This window comes from Hippichthys cyanospilos, chromosome 7, assembly GCF_059441005.1.
Source record: "Hippichthys cyanospilos isolate Australia breed blue-spotted pipefish chromosome 7, RoL_Hcya_1.0, whole genome shotgun sequence".
NCBI classification, from domain to species: domain Eukaryota; kingdom Metazoa; phylum Chordata; class Actinopteri; order Syngnathiformes; family Syngnathidae; genus Hippichthys; species Hippichthys cyanospilos.
In genome coordinates this window covers 11,405,094-11,418,442 of record NC_142375.1, presented here as the reverse complement: position 1 = coordinate 11,418,442, position 13,349 = coordinate 11,405,094, and the positions used below count along the sequence as shown (strand labels likewise).

Sequence of the window (13,349 nt, the reverse complement as noted above, 5' to 3'; positions counted from 1 at the left end):
TTTTTTCCGGAGTATTTGTGTGTGTTTATTTGTTTAAATTCTGCAAGTTCTCACATAGACTTGAGCATCTTTTTGAGCAGCCTTTTTTTATGATTATTTTATAACATTCCCATCAAACGTGTTTGTGTGTGTTTGCGTGTTTTTTGTTTTTTTTTATTGCTGCAGCTTTGTACTGCTTCTTTCTGCATCTGCATTATTTCAAGTTAAAACATGCAATTTGCAAGGGGAGCTTTGGTGCAATAAGGGGTTTCCCTCTTTGTTAGGAACTGTAAGATCTGCTGAGGCTGAATGATGTCTTCAGCTCCCTTGTTCTTTGGAGAAGATGATCTAGCATTTGTTGTAGCATTTCAAAATTTTAAATTCACTGCATATACAAAAAGTTACATATGGTATTGTCATCCTGTGTGTGTGTGTGTGTGTATGTGTGTGCATGATTAATTTTCCACTTAACCGTTGCTTTACCTTGAGTAATATGCTAAATGCTGTTTTCATTGTGCTTGTATTGCCCGGGGAGCTATGTGTAAACATGCATGGGAAGAAGCTGAACAGTCCTCCTTGCGGTTGTGCAATTACATGTAGTTTTTTTTTTTTTTCCATTTTTTGTACCCTTACCAACAGTTCTATTAAAACGTAATTTCTCACCACCTATCTCTCTCCTTTTTTTTTCTCTCTTCACAGTTTGACGTGTTGAAGTGCTTCTTAAGGTAAGAGAGAATCTCATTATTTCATGATTTATTTTCCCCCTCCCCACATCCCCAAAACACAGCAGGCCAACACCACGCTGTCTCATGTCCTGTGACAAAGCAATCTACTTTGGCAAATGATGTTGAGCTCACTGCATTGTGCTCACATAAAAGAAGAAAAATTAAACACTGGACACCTGCTAAAGTTGTGTTCACTAATGCACCAAACCTGAAATAGTCCAAAAACCCGTGATTTGACCTAACACAAGGGTAGTTTGGAGATGTACGATTTTTAGGGTTGGCATCTGGTCATGAAACATTTTAGTCACTGTGGTAATGAAACATTTTAGACATTGTGCAACTGATCAAAAAACTCACAGTTGGACCGGATCACAGATCTGTGCCATGAAATGAATTGTTGTTTGAATAAGAAAAAAAAACTGAAAAATGAATTATAACTTCTTCATTTAATCCATAAAACACATTTGCCCATTAAAATCAACGCAATTAAGAGAAAATGTAAAACACAAAAAGCCAAATATGATCATTTAGATTTTGGGAACACAACTTAAAATTAAATATTGTTGACATGAACTTAAAAGACAAACAAATTTAAAGGGCCTAACTAATAATATTTTTACACTTTCCACAGTTAAATATATGGTTAGCAACATAATTTCTTGTCAAATATGATTTTTTTTATGGTACTGATATCTCTAACCAGGAAGTAAAATGCCTTGTTTGGCAAAACCGCCCCTCTTATTGTGTGGCTGCCTCGCCTCCTTCATGACATCGTTCAACGTGGATCCATCCAGCATCTTGACCGTTCATCTTCACAAGGCTCACAGCAGATGGAGACAATTCCAACAGTGTGAATCACAGAGCTAAAAACAGACATTTTACTGACATTAAAATGCAAAACGGCATCAATACACCGCTATCACTAACACCCGCTGCTCCTATCAAATCAGTCCCCGTGGGAACCTAGTATTCAAAACAATAGTTCCACCTGCAGGTGAATTATTTACTACCGACGTTGATTGTTCGGCTGTGTGCTCCCAAACGCCTTTTCGCCAGCTCAGCATTTTCTACAGTAAAACGTTATAGCAACTAAATGGAATATCGCTATTTACTAGGCCATATCGGTATAAAATCTGTCCTTCTCAGCTCCGGAACCAGAACAAAACTAAAAGGTGTGTATTTTCTCTTGCGCCGCATTTGACAGGTGAAAAACCCTATGATGAGATGAGATTTTGGGTTCCGAGTTATACTGTACAGTAGTGACTTCACAACCGCATTAGCGTTAGACGCCAGGCCAGGGCTCTTCATTAAGTCTAGTTGAGTGGTGGCCTGATGAGTCAAATTGTGGTGACCCTGCCAGAACCAGCACTGGCCTTGTATATCATTAGCATTGGGCCAATACCCTCATGTTACAATTTCGGTCATTTGAATATTTTTTCAAAAATTTATTCAATCAGTCAGTCCCCATGTATGTGCGTTATTTTTCCAAATTATTCATCATCTTTCTTACTGTGTGCCAGTAAAAGCACTGAATATTTATATAGTGGAGAGTGGTGATTCATGTTGTTCCTTGGTTGCGTCAGCTCATCCATGTTTTAGCCCTGCCCAAAAAATCCAGACAACTGAGAGGGTGAGAAAACATTTGCTAAATTGTTTTAATTTGTTGCAAGTTTTTAGCTCTTACTGTATCTTCCGGCATATTTAATGTATTTAGCAAAACACACAGAGATGATGACTTTATCGTGTCTTTCACGTTTATTTCATATATTTACGTGGATTTGCTGTTATTAAGTTTGAGAACCATTACCTCGGTTGAATGATTGATAGTTATTACATTTCTGTTACTACTATCACTGAAATACGTTGGCAATTAGGAGTGGCCCAATTCCAAAATTGATATGGATGTTGGCCCAGTATCAGCTCCACAGTATCAAATTATATTGGTCTACCTCCAAATCTCGGTCATTTACAAGCAGCCTATTCCAGAGATCGCTCTTGCTCTTCTATCCGATAAATGGTTACTATTTTTTCCTAACTACAGTTACTGACGCTTCTTCTTGGTGTGAATATTATTACTTGATCAAGTCTCTTCTAACTATACTCATACTAAAAAAAACAAATACATTATCGTCTTAGATCCATATAATTGTCGAACACTACAGTAGGCTGCATTGTTGGTATCTTCTCTTGTCAAAAAGCTATCCAGGGACATCACTAATGACAATAGCTGAGATAATGTATTTTCTTATTAGCACCCAGTGTGCCAACAGAGTAAATTTGAAGCTGTTGCTTTAAGGTTGCAGGACATGACATAGTTCTGCTTTGTAGAAGCCATAATTAGCATTTTGAAAACTAATATAATTGCAAGGAACAGAAGAGCTGATTTACTGCAAAAATGCAGCAAGCTTGATCTATTCAGTAAGGGCACTCAGAACTTAATCGGATAAATTTATCTGCCAAACTTACTTTGGACCCATATTCTCCCACGGCAAGCTTTTCTGGTTGTGCAGATCCTACCGTCCATTTATATCTATCCCTGTTTTTACATCTGTTGCTAACGGAGCACACAATATGGTAGAATGAATCAATACGCAAGTTTACATTTAATCAAACAAACACAATCCTAGTAAATCATGCAGAATTGTGCATTGTTATATGCAATTTAGCGCCATTATTTGAGATCTTGGTAAACCTAAATATAAATCTAAAAATAATTAAAGAAACAGACACCTGTTACACTATCCCTTTGAGCGCATAAGATTTAAAGGAAGACTCGTGTTATTGCAATGTACGTTTCACACGCAACCAATAATGGTAAGATACATTGCAACAAATCCTCACTCCCAGTGCTTCCTAACTGACAGTCACAACCTGTTAGTCATAACCGCCTCCAACTTTTACCGAGCACATCCGCTGTTATTGTTTATTTGCGGATCAGGGCATACAGCTTGAGTGTATCTCAAACTTATTACTCTCAGGCGGAGATGATGTGTTGTAATAGTCGACCCGAATACTTGAAGTTGAGAAAAAAAATGTCATGTACCAGGACGAAGACAAAGCTGCAGGAAGATCTTTGTCCACTTTTCAGCCATAGCAGAGCTCTGTGCTCGGTGTATTCTTGCTATATATATATGGTCATCATGCTAAAGCACAACGTCTAATTCGACCTAAGATTTTTTTCATGGCACTGTACAGTATATACAATGACACCTCAAATTGCTACCACCTCTTCAATTGAAAATTAGTGACCGCCTGCATCGTTCACTTAAAATGAATAAGCACTGCTATCACTGCTATTACATTTTAAATGAAGTATAGTGCGGTCTGCAACGACACAGCCAAAGAATAATCAGCAAAGGATCAATGGCATGCATCTAGATTTAGAATGTACACATTAATGAACATGTTAAATAAACAACTATATTCAGTAGCTAAATTATTCAACAAAAACAAGCCAGCTTCCCTTGAGGCTCATCAATACTGTGAGTCTATATCCTAGCCTAAATAGTATGCTAGTACAAACTGACACATCACGTATCACTTATATACCTAATACCATTCACACCAATGGCATTAAGTATTTTATTATCAGGAATAGGAGAGTACCAATACCAGGCAACGTTATCCGGTCAATAACCAGTGTTATTTCAATGAATCTATACTCACGATGGTGAATGGTACTAGTATTGGCCTAGTGACTGTTTTGTGAGCAGAAACTAAACATATATTTTTCTAATAGATGCTCATAAAGAACTTCGGTACGTAGATGCTGTGCAATACATCATCATTCTTCCATGATCCGTATGGGTCCAGTGCTACGGTTTTGCTACGGTCACAACCTTATAAATCACCATGCCTTAAACATCAAAGTAAACAAACCGTATAGTACATGGAGAGACATTGAGCTATAAGAGGCTCATATTTTGATATAGCCCCTTGCAGTGGTGGTTGTGTAGCAACTAGCTTGACTCGTCCTTGCGAAAATCAATTTTTTATTGTCATCACGTCACATAGCTACCAAAAACACACCACCTTTGAAAACAAATTATATTCAGTCTTTGAATGAGGATGCTAAGAAGTTATTGCTTAATTATTCTTGCATTTTATGGTACAACACAAGTCATTAACGCTCACCACTTCGGTGAGTTATGTGCGGCATTTAAATGCAGTAGCACATATCAAACTCTGAAGCTGAGATGTATATTAAAAAAATAAAATTCATGGGGATAAAAATCACTTTGCTATTTTACTTACTTACTTACCATCAACGGTCTATTCAGTCATGAAGTTACAATACCTGATAAAAAGAAAAAAAAAAAAACCTCACTCATTGTATTGGTGAGAATGTCACTGAATCAAAATAAAGAATAAATCTACCTCTGATATCCTGCACATACTGGTCTAATGTGTGTTTTGAGGTCTTAATCTTCACAGTTCAGGTAGATATAAGAAGGCACGCTGCCTTATATTGTAATTTAAGATATATTCCTGATCGAATCTGTGATTGAATCCCAATGTGAGTTTTCTGGATCCGATGCATCACTAGTAGAAATAGAAAAAGATAATCGAAAACAATGTTGCTGTTAATTTCATGTCGTCTTAAAGCACAAAGCTATTTTAAGTTATGTCATTGTTTCTTTGGAGACTTTATGGATCAATAGTCCCACTGGTATCGTTCTGAAAAAAATGTCATATTTTGAGTATAGAGACCCAAATGCATGAAAATACATGCACAAACTGGGATCATGACAAAAAAATGGTATCAAACAAGCCTATTAAAATTATTCAAAAACAGCAAGGCTTCTTTTTGGGGGGCAAACAACAGCAATGAAGTAAGATTTAATTCAGTATCTTGGATTGTGATCTAAAAATATCTGCAAACCCCTCCTTAAATATCTACCAAACTGCCAAGTCATACCATGTTAGTGTACCCTTAGGTGTTTCATTTTCTTTTGTGCTCAAGGTTGTTTTTAAGTGTGTGTGTGTGTGTGTGTGCGTGTGTGGGCGTGTGTTACAGCTCATCCTCTCTCCCGTAGTGGTTGTCTGGTCACCAGAGTTTGGAGAGAGCTCAGTTGGAGTTACACGTAGAACCTCATTAGTGGCTAAACTTTGGCTAGCGCTCGTCCACTAAACGCACTTGAGAGCACAAAGGCTCTTGTTTCACTTGCGTTGGCCCATCTGTCACATTGGCCCCAATTTGAGACTTTTTCATGCGGGCATTCATCTTGGTAAGTAGAGGTAGAAAATAAATCAGTATAATAACGAGCCCCCAAGTGTTGTTTAGCTCTCTTCGTTGTATGCTATTTATGATATAATAAATTAGACTAAATTGCCCTCATCACATCATGGCATTCTTTTCTACGTGTTTGTGTTCATGTTCCTTATGGTTGAGGCTGGTCCTCACAAAAAGACAAAGATAAACCTGTACTCATGGTCAGAGTTAATCATTGGATGGTCCTTGAGTTCATTTCTGACCAGTTATACCTCATGGGCTTTAGACTATAGAATAGACTTTACACAGATCTGATCGGCAGATGTTTAGCCTTTCATGCGAAATTGATGATCGTCTGTGATGTCATAATATTCAGGTCGATCTATAAGGTCAGTGTGTAGATCCACAAAGTAATGACATAATAGTAAAGCAAAGACAATCACGTTCACCTTGTGGACGTTGCTCTGCCTTTTCTGAGCACATACAGTTAGTTTTGTTTTTTTCTGTTTTGCCACATTCTCCATGTGTTCAATATTATCAATGACTTGGGGAGAATTTATAGCGTTTGTTGTTAGATTTTTCCCAGTGGTTTTTTGGTGGTCAATTATTAGCATAATGCAGCCTAGAGTACTGTTCGATACTCATGTCGATCCACATCAGCGCTACCTAGAAAATGGAGCAGATATAGTGTCTCCGCTTCAGTTCCCATTGGCCCTAGAAAGCCAACGTAAAAAAAGTACAACTGGATGTCATTTTTTCCTTATGAAGCATATATATTTTTTCTTCCGAGCTCTGGGGGTACAGTTCAATGCTGTTTGTTAAATTAGATGTGTACTAAGGAGTTTACACATCGGTGTTGATGAAATCTCAGGCTTGTAATTAGTTCTATAGAAAATTACTTTTGGACTTGGAACAATGATCTCTGCACAATGCGGCACGAATGTGTTCAACACCTCTGAACAAACCAACTTGTGTTACGGTTTGTGATCGTGACAAAACCCCTTTTCAGTCATGGTTTTAATAGCTCAGCTCAGCAGGAGAAAGGTTAATTACCACATCCTGCTGCACACACATACATACACACTCAGTGGGAAGCACGCAAGTCGATCAAAGACGCTGCACTGTGTGGGTGTGTATGTGTGTCATATGAAGATGTAATCTAACATCTGTTTGTCCCCATTTCCCTCATCACTTGGCTGAAGCCTTGCTTACCGTCACCGCCTAAATTCAATCCGGTAGCCTATTGTGGCAGAAAAATGTCAGAATTCCCCTCGGATCACATTTCTTACATTTGATAGCATGTGTGAATTGGGCAGGTCTCAAAAAGTGGGGCACAATTTGAGAAGAAATGACAACTGAGCGGACAGAGGTGTGAAGTGGGTGTGATTCAAGAGAATGATTGCTGTTTTGTTGCCTTGGAGCCAAACACATACACGTGCACACACACGCACGCACACACATTGACAACGCAAAGGAGCATGTCTTCATTTTTAACAAATGTCCAAACATGAACCTTTCACAATGTCTTTATAGTCCTTCTGCTTTAATCTTATTTGTCTTGTCTTCTCCTCACTCACTACGTCACCGGTCTAGACGTCTTCAGCAGCAGGTGCCGAAACCGGGAAGGGTGAGAAACATGGGGTGAGGAGGAGGAGGAAAGAGGTGGCAAGGGAGGAAAGGAGCCGAGGGGATGAGGAAAACTGAGGGCGAGTAACAGAGAGATTAATAGATCAAGCGGTGAGGCGAATGATGAAAGTTTAGGGAAGAATAGAGAGAAAGAGGAGAGGAAAGAGAGGAGAATGTGAGGTCAAGATAAGGTAGACTTGGAGTGTGAAGAGAAAGTGGGTAATCTGAAAGTGAGAGGCTGTTTAAAGCAAGGAGAGAAATTTGGTCCTGCTGGTGGGGAGGACAGAAAACGGAACGAGATGGAAAGAAAGTTGTGAAATCTGGAAGGGGAGAAAGGAGGAGAAATAGTCTGGACTGAGAATCAATGGTTTCTTGGAGAGACAGTTTGAAGGATGACATTTTTTTTTATAGGAGAAGGTAGAGGGGCTGAGAGGTTGGGACGATAAAGTCATAGCTCATGCCTGTACATATACACAGTTTGTTTGTGTGTGTGTAGTTCCTCTCATAAGACTTATGCCACCTCGTTTTTCAGCAGTGGAACGGCAGCAAGTGCTATAGGGTGCACCATTACACACACACACACTCACACGCACACTTGTATCTCATATACACCGGACTGAATATATATCCACTATTGGCGGAGTGTATGTATGCATGTACAGTATGTTTACATGTATGCACGCATGTTTGTATAGTTTGGATAGATAGATGATTTCTTGTTAGGGGCAATTTAAAAGAAAAAAGTAATTGCCTGTATGAATTTTAGATCTTATTCTTTTTTTTTTTTTTTTTTAATTTAAACATTTCTCTCCGAGTTTTGACCCGAAATGTTTTGTGTGTCCAAGTCATGTAATGTAAACTTGAATATCTGCCCCAACAGTTGGATTTTCTCAATCCTGTCTTCTTGCAATTTTTGCTCCAGTTCGCTTTTAATGTGTACTGTATGCATTTAGATTTTGTGTATAGTTTTTTTAAAGTAAGGTTTTCTATTTAAATAAGGGAGCTCATCATAAATGCCTCTAATCTAGTCCAGTCTGTGTGTGACACTTTAAAAATAAGTATGACTCCTTTGGCGTGGAAATACACGGATACTACAGTATACTGAGAAGAGAATTTCAACTAGTTAAAAGTTAAATCCTCCTCAAAAGGTGTTGGTGTTTAAGAGGCGGCAATTTGTCAAAAGTCATTCTTGATTAACCTGTCGACCACGTTGGCTTGTCATCTAAACATAGCCCTTCGCCAAATCCTTCAAACTGGCAATTTTATTTTTTTTCAGAGACCAACAGGCGCTGATAAAAATATAACCTTCTTCTAGTTGGTAATTATCCTGCATCAAAAGTGATCGGTTGCATTATTCATCAGCATTTCTCAGAGTGATCAAAGGTGCTTTTAAACCACATCAAAGTCTCCGTATTTACTTGGAGCATCTTTTGTGTTGTGTCCATTAAAAAATTTAATAAGGCGACGACAACATTAACCGTAGTGATTACAAACACCAAAATATGTGCCCCCATTTCTGTTTAATCTAGCCCAAATCTTACCAAATCGTATCAAAACAGGATGATAGACATCTCAATTACTTGAGTGGCCGCAGCTCAGTACACACATGCAACATATCGTTGTATTGGAATATGGATATTACAATCCAAGCCTTGAATTTTTTTGTTTGTGGATCAGTTGTGCTCATTAGTGATTTCATTTGAGGAGCAATTTTTTTGCAGGTTAATCCCAGGGTCATGAAGCAAGGGTTTTATTCAATATAAAAATATGCCAGTATAACAATGAAAACATTTGTTGTCTTTTTTTTTGTTCTTTTTTTTTACATATAATCAACAGTGTTTGTGTATTTAATTCAAATTGTGAGAATTTTATTTCATTGATTCTAGAAACACAATGAAGAAAAAACAGTGTTGCCATCATCGGACCTGAGCAACAAAACTCACAAAATCAGAACTCAAATTAAAAAAATAGCCAATTTGTTACTAGATATGTGCCAGATTGTGAATAAAAATGTGGATTGTGGATTGTGTTCACCCATTTAATGTGATTTAGTTTTTTTTCGTCATCACTAGACAGTTTCTCAACATTGGGCATGTAAGATGTGTTTGTCATTTGACAACTTCACATGACACAGCAAACATGCAGGCAATCCTTCCTTTGCTTTTTTGTAATGTGTCATGTGACCATTGTGGTCTGTCAGTCTGTGATACAGTATTCAAAATAAAGGATCTAAACGTAAATACAAACTAAAATTAATTAAATTAGTTAGGTTTTTATATGAATTGAAAGAAATAGTCAAATCGCAAACAATACTTTGTTTGTTGTGTTTGCCTTCAAACACAGTGACCACCAATTTTTCTTGTTCTTACCTCAAATTTTAGAAATGTATGAATAAATTTGCCATTGCAATTTTCAGTTATTATTTTTGCAACAAATTTGAAATGGGCCTTTTTCATAAAATACACACTAACCCGACACGTGTCCGCCCTTCAATAATAAATGCTTTTGTACACTACTCCAAAAACAAAAGTGAAAATTATTTTTTTTAACGACACCGTGTGAAATTATCATGGCTGGCAGTGATATACAGTATCATCATCCCTATCAAAAACATCATCATGTACAGCTCCACCGAGGCACAATCGCCTCCCCTCAAATAAAAGCCATACTTTTGATAAACCCCTGGTTCTCTCCGCAGTTGATTAAATGAGAAAAGGGAAATTTAATTATTCCTTCCGCAATGGCAGCATGAAATGATTCGAGTTAAAAAGTAGAAGGACATTGACGGTTATGTCATCAACTCAATCTAATTTTTCGGCCTTTGAAATGAAAGTTCATTTGCGCTGTTGTAATTTCCATGATGACATTTGCTGCCACCATTGCAGACTGACCCCCGCCAGACTCCTCACCCACTTGAGTCCAAGTAATCCTAAGGACTAATAGTTTGGGAGAAATTGAATATAAAAATCTTGACCAGTCATTTTTGCCCGTTTTAATTAAATTTATGTATTTTCTCAACTGGCGGAGAATTTAGGGCATCTGCATCAACGATAGGGGAAAGGAAGAAGAGAGAGGAAATGGGTCACTTTGGCGCAGGGACTGCGAGCCTTCATTAGGAAACCATTTGCAGTCATTCAGGGCTTCTTCTGATTCTGCTTAGTATTCCTGCGCCGGTGGAATTCCAATATCAGTCTTACATTTGCAACATCATCTTAAGTAAAGAAAAAAAGGGTGGAGAAGTGCAGATCTCACACAATAACACCTGGGTGACATTTTTGCTACTTTTTTCTATTAATTCTGCTCAAATTAAACCTCCCCTGGCATGGTGTGAGAAATGTCAGGTTTCTGATCAAGCCAACTCTCTGCAAATTAGCCGGACAATGAGAGAACAGTGGTGGTGGTAAAATTTGATGCAACGTTTACAAAAGAAATCAATTTGCCATACTGTAATTTTGCAATAAAGCAACAGTGACAAAGCGAAGCTCTGGCACTTTCCTCCCTATTTTGTTTGCACTCTTTATCTGTCCTCCACAGTGTCATTCCATTACACTTGTTCATTATTCTTACAACGCGTCTGGATTCTAGACACTTGCTTTAATGTAGCTCTTTCGTTTCTTTGGCCTCGAGTGTCGAATACGTCCTAAAAAGTAGGACACCGCCAAGTAATATGTTGCCATACCAAATGATGATTCACAATTGTCACCATATATCTATGACTCCAGGGCCACCCTAAGCCTGTCTGCTCAGTCATTGTCATCTCATTGGAATTCAAAAATATTATGCAAAGGAATAACATGATTTCCCTCAATGGATTTTTGTGCATTTTATGTAAGCTATCATTAAGATGCCAATATTAAATGGGCATAATTTGTGATGTCACTTTTTGTACAATATCTGACTAAGGCTGAATGAAGAAGTTGAATGAAAGGTTCATTTTAAAAACATCTGAGTGTATTACCAATCTTTTAGTTCATTATGTTATATCTTGGGTATTTTACTTTTAGGTTTAGAAAATTCCAAAAAATGAATTTGTTGGCACATGCAAACAGACATACATTCACAATCACATTTACATTTTGGACATTTAGTCTTTAATGCACCCAACAAGGCTATAGGTCTCCTTTGAACACCTACCTGATAAATTATGTTGTTAACCAGTCAACCATGCCGCAACGTTAAATGTTTGATTATTTATAAATAAAAATGTTTATTTTGTTTTCTTTTTTTTCTGTTTTTTTTTCTTTAATGCTCATATCGTTAATCCTGTGATTTGTAGGTCTGCAATTTTTAGAAGGTTTATCAGATTAACATTCTGTTAAAGTGTCTTTTTTTTTGTCTTTCCGGTAATCTCATGTTAAATCTGTAAATGTGTGCATTCTCAAAGTTTTTGTCCATCAGGCTTCTTGTGCTTGAGTTGTTGTGCGTTGCAAAACAAAATTCAATCACACCCTGGAGATAGTATATGTAACTATTGGAAAAGACAAAAAAGGAAAAAAAAATACCCTGGCAGCACCTTTGATAAAAATAGAGTGAAATGCATTTTTTTGTAAAGCAGGAGCTTGCTTACCAAAGAAGCAGCTCAAGTTTACCTTACCACATAAATGCAAAGCACCAAGCTGTGACTGAAGGCACAGCTATTGATAGCAACAAAGACGATAATTTAGGGAATCATAGCTACGCTCTCTGCCAAACTAAATTTGAGGTCAACCCACATTTGAGCAAATCTACAATGGACAGGACAGATAATGGTTTCTTTTGTTAATAATGTTTTCTATTTACTTGGCAATTGACAAAAGAAAAGAGCACCATTCCTCCTGATGGTTGAAAGTACAGATTGCAGCCAGCACTTGGGACTAGTTCAAACTAAAGCAGAAGGTAAATGGTCACAGCAGCATCTGTGGAAGTCTGTTAAAGCAGATAAATAACTGAAACAGCTTTTCTGTTGTTGTATATCAATGATTTGATTCAACACAATAACAGGATGTATCTAAAAAGAAAAAAAAAATCTCTTTTTCAATTTCAGTGAAAAAGTATTGCTTTAAGACTACAATGCCAATGAGGTTTTTGCAACCTCTGCATAGGGTCCTCTTGGTAGATTTTTCTTCTTGGTAGGCTATACCTCCGACATGCTAATATTGCTTCCATATCAAAGGCGCAACTCTAAACGTGCCGCTGGAAGGCAGAGAGCACTCAATGGGGCCCCTACCAGCAGGCTTGTTGTTAGTACATTGGCAGCGCAACAAAATAAAGCCAATTAATCAGTTTCCCTTTTGTAGGTCTACAGGGGTCTACAAACTCCATTGTGTGTGAAACTACACAAAAATATATTGACATACACTTCTTCAAACCTTTAATTAGTAAACATTTTGTCTTTAATAAAGAATGATTTGCAATGTCACAATTTTTTGAATGTAATTTTTACTGAAAAGCACATGGCAGACATGTTTCCTTTCAATATCATCAAAAAATCATCTGTGGTATTGACATTTGGTCAAGTGGTGATTCGCAGTTATGTAGCCATGAAATAACTGAAATGTCTATTAAATGTGTTGAGCTGTATAAAGGCTGACTGCGACACAATATCTTGAAGGTAATAGACCCTCCAAGATTTTATAATCCCTTTCAGGACATTAATCATCCTCCAGTTATGATTTCAACATATGTTTGTTGACCAATGTTTTTAACTCTTGTAAGGCATTTTGAGTTGCATTTGTTTGTATACATTGTAAATTATTGACTGAAGAGATGACAAATGAGAGAAAAAATGTCCTCTTGCAGCTGTACCTTCTAAAATGGTCTCCTTTTCA

At 37.4% G+C, this 13,349-nt stretch overlaps 1 protein-coding gene across 3 annotated transcripts in view; it reads left to right on the top strand.

Moving 5' to 3' along the window:
* LOC148421057 (receptor-type tyrosine-protein phosphatase delta-like) overlaps positions 1 to 13,349 on the top strand; it is a 183,574-nt gene that overhangs the window by 42,958 nt on the left and 127,267 nt on the right. For all 3 annotated transcript variants that reach the window (XM_088420393.1, XM_088420392.1, XM_088420391.1), the window contains exon 3: positions 679 to 704. The gene's annotated coding sequence lies outside the window, so the exon portion shown is untranslated. The remainder of the gene's footprint in view (positions 1 to 678; positions 705 to 13,349) is intronic.